The sequence below is a fragment of the Equus asinus genome, chromosome 15 (genome assembly GCF_041296235.1).
Source record: "Equus asinus isolate D_3611 breed Donkey chromosome 15, EquAss-T2T_v2, whole genome shotgun sequence".
NCBI classification, from domain to species: Eukaryota; Metazoa; Chordata; class Mammalia; order Perissodactyla; family Equidae; genus Equus; species Equus asinus.
This window is the reverse complement of record NC_091804.1, coordinates 49,567,094-49,576,580: the sequence shown is the minus strand read 5'-3', so window position 1 is coordinate 49,576,580 and position 9,487 is coordinate 49,567,094. Positions and strand designations below refer to the sequence as shown.

General features: G+C 60.5%; 1 long non-coding RNA gene across 1 annotated transcript; it reads left to right on the top strand.

Annotated features, from left to right (window-relative positions):
* Positions 1–4,582: 4,582 nt before the first annotated feature.
* On the top strand, positions 4,583–9,286 carry LOC139040278 (uncharacterized). Its single transcript, XR_011494452.1, has 3 exons — positions 4,583–4,803; positions 5,409–5,486; positions 7,277–9,286. It is a non-coding gene; the product is annotated as an uncharacterized lncRNA (long non-coding RNA).
* The last annotated feature ends 201 nt before the right edge of the window (positions 9,287–9,487 follow it).

The following is a 9,487-nucleotide window of genomic DNA, read 5'->3' as shown; positions in this document are numbered from 1 at the left end:
TGGTGATTGATTAGTGATGTCTGACGAGGGTGCAGGAGGCCAGCGGGGCATGAGTGCTGCCACTCTGCCACCTCCTCTCCAGCAGGTCCTTCCTCCCTGACTGGAATTGCAGCTCTCAGCTGCAGGAGTGTTATGGTGCTACGAGGCTCTGGAGGCGAGGACTTTTCCTCCGCCTCCCGTCTGAAGCTCAGCAGACAGAGGCCCTTCCTCGGGCAAACAGCACCCTTGGTTTACAGTGGCTTTGTCTTCATTCCATCTGGGGTCGCACACCCTGCTCCCACGCTGTTTTTCTGCTTCTCCACTGACTGGCTGAGAACCAGTCCCTCAGTTTAACGCTTGCCCATCCACGTCCCCTCGCCTTCTCCCGTCACATCTCAGCGGCTCTCAATAGACCGGACGCCGTGAAGGGCGTCAGAATATGCCGTCCAGGGAGGGGCCAACACAGCGATCTGCTGGAACCCCAGCCCCAGAGCATGGCCTTGACCCCCCACTCAGAGCAGGGCAGAGAGAGGCACCGTGCCAGGCACGTGCCATGGCCTGGGAGCCTTCTTCAGGCGTTTGTACAAAAGCAAACACACAAAGGCAGGAACAAGCGGAGTGTGACTAGCAGCTGGTGCGAAGGAACGAGGACAGGACCCACTCGCCTGGTCTCACCCCCCACATCTTCCCCAAGGGTCAAGGATGACCCAGGACCCATCCATGCAGCCATATTGGAAAACATTAATCGACTCCCTTCTGAGGCTGTAGATGACCTGCCGCTCGCTTCCCCGGGAGGGCCGGGCAGAGTGGCTGCCTGCCCAAGGTCATAGGACGCAGAGGGGAGAGGAATTCCAGGGGAGCAGCCCGACAACCACGACCTCGGCCGGGGGCCAAGGTCAGCATCCACAGAAATGCATCGTGTCGACAGCAGGACCCCCCCGTGATGGGCTGTCTGCGAAGGGCACCTCACCTCTGCAGTCTCCCCCAAAGACCCATCACCCTAGTCGAAGCATAGGATGCCACCAGACCAGCCCAGATGGAGGGACCCTTTCCCAATGCCAGGCCAGTCCTCTCACAGCCGTCTACGGCCTCCAAGACAGGGAAAGGATCCTGATGCCACTTGGGATCCTGGACGGGATCCTGGACGGGATCCTGGGATGGCAAAGGGCCTGGGGAAGGACTGAGGACTCTGAATCAGCTGTGGGCTTCCATGTAAGAGCTCACCCACGGCAGCTCATTTACCCTAACAACGTACGTACCAACGCAAGACGTTGATTTTAACACCACCTGCTCGACCCCCTTCCACACGTTTTGCGTACTGTAAATAGTGTTCTTAAATTATCTTAGTTGGCAATTTAAAAAGTTAGGAGATTGAGCATAAAGACCTGGATTTCTGGCCTCTCTTGAAAGCCCAGGAGACAGCCACACCGGGTCCAGATGAGGGTCAGCTGCCTCTCGGTGGCCGCGTTCCTAGGGGAGCCCTTCCCAGCCCACATGGCCCCCACCCCCCTGTGGTGCTCCCCTCCAGTCGCGCAGCTGCAGTCAGTCCAGCTCCCCCAGGCACCGGGTTGGCGGCCTCTACACTGACCCCCCCTCCCACAGGACAGATGGTAAAACTGAGGCCTGGAGGGTCCAGAGACCGGAGGGGAGGGGGCTCCCCACGCCCGCTTCCCCGCACCCCAATGACAGGCATCTCCCCCAGAGGGATGGCTGCCAGGTGGGATCATGGAGATTTGCAGTCTGCTTGTCCCAGCAGCCTGCTTGGCAGCAAGAATGGCTCCTCCGCCAACTTTTAAAAATCACCAGTCATAAATTTTCAAGTAAACTACCTTTCTTTATTTTTTTTCCCCTCTGAGGACTATTCGCCGTGAGCTGACAATCTTCCTCTTTCTGTAGGTGGGCTGCCTCCACAGCATGGCCATCAACGGACGAGTGGTGCAGGTCTGCACCCAGGAGCCAAACCCGGGCCACCGAAGCAGAGCACACCAAACTTAACCATTAGGCCATCAGGGCTGGCCTGAACTACATTTCTTTTAAAAAGCAAACAAAAAGTTTAATGTAGGAAAAAAAAGACGTGTGGTGTGATTTCTCCGATTTATTCCTTCCTACCATGAGGCAGGAGTCCCACCTCCAAGTCTAAATCCAGTCCTGGCCTCTCCAGCATTCCTCAGCACCACAGGCTCCCAGGCAAGCACCCCTCCAGGCTGGCTGGCCCACGGGTCTCCGCTGGGGCAGTGAGTGAGGCCAGCGGGCCACCACGGTCACAGTGCATGACCACAGGGACAGGACTCAAACCCTGCCTGGTGGCCCCAGGTGGAGCTCCCATCATTCTGATCACAGAGGCCGTGTAGATCCATCCACTCCTGGGCGTGTGAGCAGGTGGGCAAGCATGCTGCTGGCAGACCCAAAACTGAGACCCACCTGTCTGTGGGCAGCCAGTAGCCCACTGGGCCCACGTGAGGGGCAGCCAGTCCTCATGGGCCCAGGTACCTCCTAGGCCACCCTGGGACCCTGGACCCCCATGGGTGCTATTTGGGAGCCTCTGAGACCCTTGGAATCGGCCACTGTTTGGACAGCGTTCTCTGAAGACTGTGTCCCCAGGGGGTCCAACCTGAAGCCAAATCCACGTGAAATGGGGCAATGGAGGAACTGTCAGGGCCAGCTTGGGGACCAGGGCATCTCCCTGCCCAGTGGCTCCTCTGGACCAGGTCAGGTGGAGGGACAGGCAGGAGCCAGCGCTGCCACCAGCCTCATCGGCCAGCTGTGCCCCTTGTCCTGTGTCTGCCCTGGGGTGAGTCCAGCTCTCATCTCCAGGCCTGTTCAGAGCACGTGGGGGGACACAGTGACCAGTTCAGAACTTGTCCACTTCCAGCCCATTTTCTGCAGGGCACAGGTGGTCCAGCCCCAGCTCTCAGCAAATCTGATATCCGGGGGCCAGCGGAGGAAGATTCGCATGGGAGGTGACCTCGGCCAGCAGGTCGTCCTCCCCAAGGAGCATGTGGAGGACAGAGTCGGGCCATCTGCGTGGAGCCTCGGACACAGCAGCACCAGACTCGGACAGAATCACCGTGTCAAGAAGTTCCCATGCAACCTGGCAGGGCCATGTCCGTGGCGGCCACCAGCATGGCCCAGAGGCCCCTTGAGGCTCTGTGGGGGCCGTGCGCTCTGCAAGCCCCATGCGTGCCCCAGGGAGGGGCAGGGGGCTGAGAGACTTGGGAGCCACCCTCCAGGAGCAGCCTCTCGACCTTTGCTGGAACGTTCCAGCGTGTGCTCTGCCTCCCTGAAAACGATCCACCTGAATCGCCCTCCCCCGCCCTCAAGGGCTGCCCAGCGCTGCCCTCTGGGTCACTCCAAGTAGGTCCGTGAAGTCCACGCGACAAGCATGCTCCCGAGCTTGAAGACCACAGGTACTGACCCCCAGCCCCCGCATGCCTCTGCCGAGGTGCCTCAGGCCTCCCTCTTGGCTCAGGAATGAGTGTTAGCTTCACCTCCTTGGGGGCCTGGGGTCAAGGCTGTGTGCCCTGGGCCCTGAGCCTTGGCCGGTGACAGCACACACCCAGCAGGTGCTCAGGGACGACCCTGCGGCACACGCTGGCTCAGAGCAGGGCTCACCACGTCCCACCAAGACAGGCAGGCCCGAGCCCAGGTGCCCACATGCCCCTCAGAGGGCGAGTTAGGGGTGCAGGGGGGGCCCAACCCCACCAAGCTCGGAGGGTTGGGAAATGGCAGCTACTGCCTGGCGGGAAAGATTCGGGCCCCTGCCCAGGGAGCCGCCACCCAGAGGGCAGACAGGAATCATGCGGGGCTGCCGTGGGGATCCCAACAGCAGCGCAGAGGAGGTGGAGGATAGAGATGTGTGGTGATGGGGCAGGCAGGGGTTCAGAATGCACACACACACGCGTGGACACCCATGTCCAGACACAGACACACAATCACTCACATGCACGTGAACACATCCACATGCAGACACCTGCTCACACACATGCACACACATGGACACACACGGCCACGTGCAGATGCACACTCTCACACTCACACGCTCACAGACACGCCCACACACTCACGCTCGCACACCTGCATCAGAGACAAGACCTCGGGGCGCCCCCTTGTGGCGCAGTCCCGCACCACGGTCCCCACGGAGAGGACCCCACCAGGTGGCAGGGACGTTTTCTCAAGGAAATGACAGGCCAGCCGCAGGCTCCAGACCAGAGATCAAATGTGGGTTAACACTGGAGCTCGAGGTCACTCACTGCGGGAGTGCCACTGTGACCTGACTCTGAACCTGACCCCCTCCCAGGCCTCCGGACAAACCCAGATGTCATCTGCATGAACAAAACAGTGTTTTCTCCCATAAAACACTCTTAAATCATGTTAACATGAGAATACCGGAATCACTTAAATTTATTTTCCCAAGAACGTCCTTGTAAAGTGGAGATGCTGCCCCGCCCACTGACCCTCCAAATCTGGGCCTCGATGGAGGGGTGGGCCGGCCTTGGTGCGGGGCCGGACCGTCCCAATCAACTGTCAGCCCGGGTCCCCCACGTCCGTCTCTGCACCACCTCCATGCCCCGGTCCAGCTGAGTGCCCTGTGCTCCTGCTCACTTAGCATTTTTCTCTAAATCAACCTCCGTTCTCACTGGGACGAACGCGTTTCTCACCATCAGTTTTGATCGGGTTTCGTTCTCAGCCCTCTGCTCTTGACCAGGCAGCCCACGTGCATGGCATAAATCTGGCAATCTGCAGAGCCGTCAGCAGCACCAATCTCCCAGGGGCGGCCGCCGACCCCAGTTTCTTCTGCATCCTTAAATAAATCTATTTTTAAAGGTAAGTTAATATCATGGCCACAAGAGGCAGACCAGTGTCACCTGCCACCAATACGGGGTGACGAAAAAAATAAATCGGTGTACCCAACAGGTCGGGGGGCCCCTTGTCTCTACGGAGATGAGCGAGGCTTAGAAAGTGTTGGAGCCCCCAACCCCAGAGTTGGAGCTGCAGGGGGATGTGTCCAACCCCTGAAGGACCCCAGCCCACCACTTCTTGAAGAGATGTCTCCCTGCCTGGGGTTGTCTTGATAATTGACTGAAAATTATAGATCCACCTTCCTGGAGGTCCTGAGGCAGCCGCCTCTCCTCGCCTCTCCCTGCTCTGTGGACCTCTAGCCTCGAGACAGCACCAGGCCCCCTGCCTGCCAAGCCCACCCCTCACAGCCTGTCTGGGTCCCACATGCACGAGGGTCCGGTGGTCTGGGCCACATCTGCACATGCAGCCCTGGGGCACCCAGGCCACTGCCCTGCCTCCCCCCATGGGGCAGACATTGCAGGGCTGTTCCTTGGCTTCCAGAAAACTCCCCTCTGGTGATCTAGAGGTCTCTTCCTGGGGTGGGGGCACCCAAAGCCCTCCACATCCCTCCCTTCCGTTTGTGGCCTAAGGGTCTGGAGTCCTCATCTGCCAGCAGAGCGTCCTCAATGGCTGCATCCCGAGGGGATAGAGGTCACCTCGGCCTTCAGGTGGGTCTCCTTAATTCTCAGGGGCTGCTCAGTGGGGAGCTGGGGGGCAGTGTGTACTCCTCGTTAGTGCCCTGTCGCCGGGGATCCGCAAGGCAGGGGTCTCACCCCTGGGCCGCATCAATATACTCAGAGCGTGACGACGGTGCAGATTCCTGCCCCCTGCTCCACCTGCCTGACTCATGATGGGTCCCCGACCACACTTGGAGAGGTGAAAGGACATGGGGGAGGGGAGACCAGGACCCCCCCCCCAACACCTGCCCTTCCCTTCCTTCTCCCAAGACCACCCAGCTCCATCTGTCCTGGACCCCCCACCCCTCCTGGCAGCACCCGGGGCCTTCTGCCCCCTCACCTGGGTCCACTCCCAGGCAGGGGCTGCGTGCCGGGGCAGTGACCCAGGTGGCAGGGACTAGGGTTGGGGCAACTTTCAGACCCTTCCTGGATATCGCGAGAGGAGGAGGGGTCGGGGAGCAGGGGCTGTGGAGACTGTCCGGACCCAGGAGAAGGCAGAGGGCTCAGAGGTGGTCCCCAGTCATGGGACATGGGATGGGAGACATGCTGCCGTGGCCACTGCAACTACTCCCAAGGTCACGCCAGTAGCCCCCGGCTGGCCCCACCTCTGGCCCTGTGCCCTCTCACCCACCCCTCAGCACCATGTCCCTCCTCTGGACCCCTCCTCCCCAGGGCCTTTGCACAAGCCGGGCATCCCCAGGACCCCTTGTCCTGGAAGCTGACACCTGCTCACCCCTCGTACCGGGAGCTCGCAGGGGACGAGGAGGACGCCCACTACCCAGAGGCCATCACGGCCAAAATCTACATGCAGGGCCTCATCGGGGCCATCACAGTGTGTGGGCTCACCCCAGTGTTGTTGCTGAGAAGTGCTGTGAGGTGCTCTGTCCTCTGGGCCTGACCTGGGCAGCTTAGCGTGAACCTACGTCCCCAAGTTTCCCCAAGGGTCCCCAGGTGGCTTTAATGGGACACATGCAGTGGGATTTTGCATGGGTGGCAGTGCCTGGAACATTCCGCAGAGATGGAAGGAAAAACTCAAAATGGTTTTGTGCCAGCAAATCCCGTTCCCAGGGGAGGAGAGGCCACATCTGAGAACATGCAGCCCCCTGGAGCCTGGCTGGAGACAGGGACCCTGGGCCCCCAGCCTCTTCCCTGAGGCCCCAGTCCCTCCCCCTGTCGACCCCAACTGTCCTCGGACACCACCCCTTGTGTCCCCTGGGCCAACAGCAACTGATAATCCACAATTCCAGTCTCATTGCCTTAAACAGAGATAAAGTGTGTTTCAAAGCTGGTTTGGGCATCCAGACAAACAGCCCTGTCACTTCCCCCAGATCCTGGCTTCCAGCACAGGGCCGCCACCTCCCGCAGGGAGACAGATGGCACTCACGTCAGGCCCAGGAAGGGACACACACCCCCCAGCCACGGGTTTCCACGCCCTTTCTCCCTTCATTCTCACCATGAGATCAATTTACGTATCCCACAAAAATACCTTGCTGAAAGAAACAATTCCTCTCCGGTGCCCCCGCATGCGTCTCAGGAGAAACAGCAGGAGGCAGGCATGGGCGGTCAGTGTGGAATAGTTGGGTCAAGCAGGGGACGGTGGGCCCTTGGGTGAGGAGGACAATGAGGGGCACTCGGTATGATGGGCACCAGGCCAGGAGGGCAGGCTCTGGGGTTCCTTCCCTCGCTGCTGGGACCCCCACTCTCTGCAGGGCACTGTGCCGGCCACTCTGAGCAGCTCACGTGCTGTTCCCTCTGCCCAATGCTGTTCCTCCTCTTCCCAGCTCACTCCTGCTCAGCTCTCCTCCGTCAGCCTGGGGACTCACCTCCTGCCTTCAGAGCTTATCTCGGCTTGAGCGAGACGTGCATTTGTGTCTACACATGGCGTCTTGCCCATCGGGCTGTGGCTGGCCCTGTGGACAGGTCATCTTCTATCCCCAAGGTCTGGCCTGTGCCCACCTTGTGGTAAGAGCTCAGGGAACGCTTGTGGAGTGAATGAATGAATGAATGAATGAACAAAGGCACGTGCTCTCCTCCCCATCACTCATCACAGCTCTGGTGGACACCTCTCCCCTGGGGCACGGGGACCACATGTGACCCATTTCTTTGTCCCGATCATCTCTCCATTCTGTGGATGAGAATTTGAGGCCCTGCCCAAGACCACACAGCAGATTGTCGAGGGGACGTCAGGAAAGTGGCCAGCAAAGGCTGACCCCTCGGAGAGCCCCCACCTCATATACACAGCTCATGCCGAATTCAGGGTCCTGGGCCCTGGCCCCTCGGGGATTCCTGTGATCCTAACAGCCACGGTGGAGGGTCGACCTTGGGTGGGATCACCCCAGGGGAGCAGGGCTGACCCAGCAGGTGGAACAGCATGGCTTTGAGGCCACAGGAGCCTGCCCCCATCCTGGCCTGTCACTCCTTGCCTGGCATTTAGGTCTCTGAAAATCGGAATGCAGGCTGCATAAGACCTCCCAGGCCCTGAGCACTGGGGGAGGAGGTGGCCTTCCCATTGCCCCCAGCAAGGCTATGTGGGCAGTCCTAGCCCTGGGATGGGACCCACTGACCCCAGGCCAGGCTGACCCTTCGTACAGGACGTCCCAGCTCTGTCGGCAAGTTCCTTGCAGAGCCTGTCCTTGCCCAGTCACCAGAGCAGGGGCTAGCCTGCCAGCACCGTCCTCCCGCCCCTGCAGTGGGATAAAGATGAAGCTGCCCTCGGACCCCTGATGGGGCGCTTCCCCAGCCCTGCGGCCCTGAGCAACACCCATGGCTTTTCTCCACATGTGGCAAGGGGCGGGGGGTCGTGCCCAGGAGCCCTGTGCCCAGCTTTGTAGCAGAGCTCCCAGGCCTCAGGCCCGCAGTGCCCAGCTCTGTCTGGGGGTCCCGCTCTGAGGCCCAGGATGGTGGAGACGCCTTGGTGACTGACTCACCCCTGCTCCTGGAGGCGCTGAGAGGGCAAGGCTGCGGAGATGGAGAACAGCTCGGCGGTGGCCAAGGCCGGATGGCAGGGAGGGAGGCGGGCGTGACAACCGGGGTGGTGCAAGGGAGACCTTTGCGGCCCCAGACAGTCCTGGATCCTGAGCGCGGTTACACGAAGCCACATGTGGGATAAATGGCAGCAAACTGGGCACACGTGCATGCCGGGCTGGCTCCCGGTGCTCGTGCACCACAGTTACAGAGGGTGTGGCCACAGGGGGAGGCTGTGTGAGCGGTGCGCGGGACCCCTCCATGCTGTCCTTACAGCCCAGGACTGTCCCCCAGGCTGGAGCTTCAGGACAGAGCGGCACCAATGAGAGAGAGGGTGATGGGCCCAGGAGGGGCTCCTGCGCACGTCGTTATTTCTCATGCACTTTGGTCCACATTCGGCGTGTCTCTGGAGTCCCACTGTTGCCCGTGTCGGGCGAGTGGCTGGGGCTCTCTCTTTCCATTCTGTTGAGCCTCCCAATTCTATACCCAACTGTCTCAGCGACTGTGACTTCAGGTCAGTTCCGCTCTCTGGCAGGCCCATTCCCCAAGTATTGAATCCTACAAGGTCCTCCTCGGGACCCGCAGCGGGCAGCACAGGCTGCTCGTCCCAGGGGCCTAGCCTTGCAAACACTTCCGCAGAGGCAGGGCTCAGCATCAACTGCAGGAACCAGGCACAGAGCCTGCGGGCCCCTCAGCAAACCCCTGCTCTCACACTGGGGGGGGGGCCAGGACCCACCACCCCCCCAAGGCAGCAGAGGTGGCAGGAGCGAGGCAGTGGGGCAGCTCCAGCCCTCCTCCCTGAGGGCCCCCACCCCTCACCGAGGTAGTTGCACCCACAATTTCTACTCCCTGTTTCCTGTAAAGTAAATGGACGTTTGTGTCTACACATGCTGTGGTTTTGCCTGGATTTAATTCTGCAGCAAGAAATGAGAATGGCGGGGCCCATCCATTTTCTGAACACACTTCAGAAGAAGCTGCTGGGGCCGGCCCAGTGGCGCAGCGGTTAAGTGCACACATTCCGCTTCGGC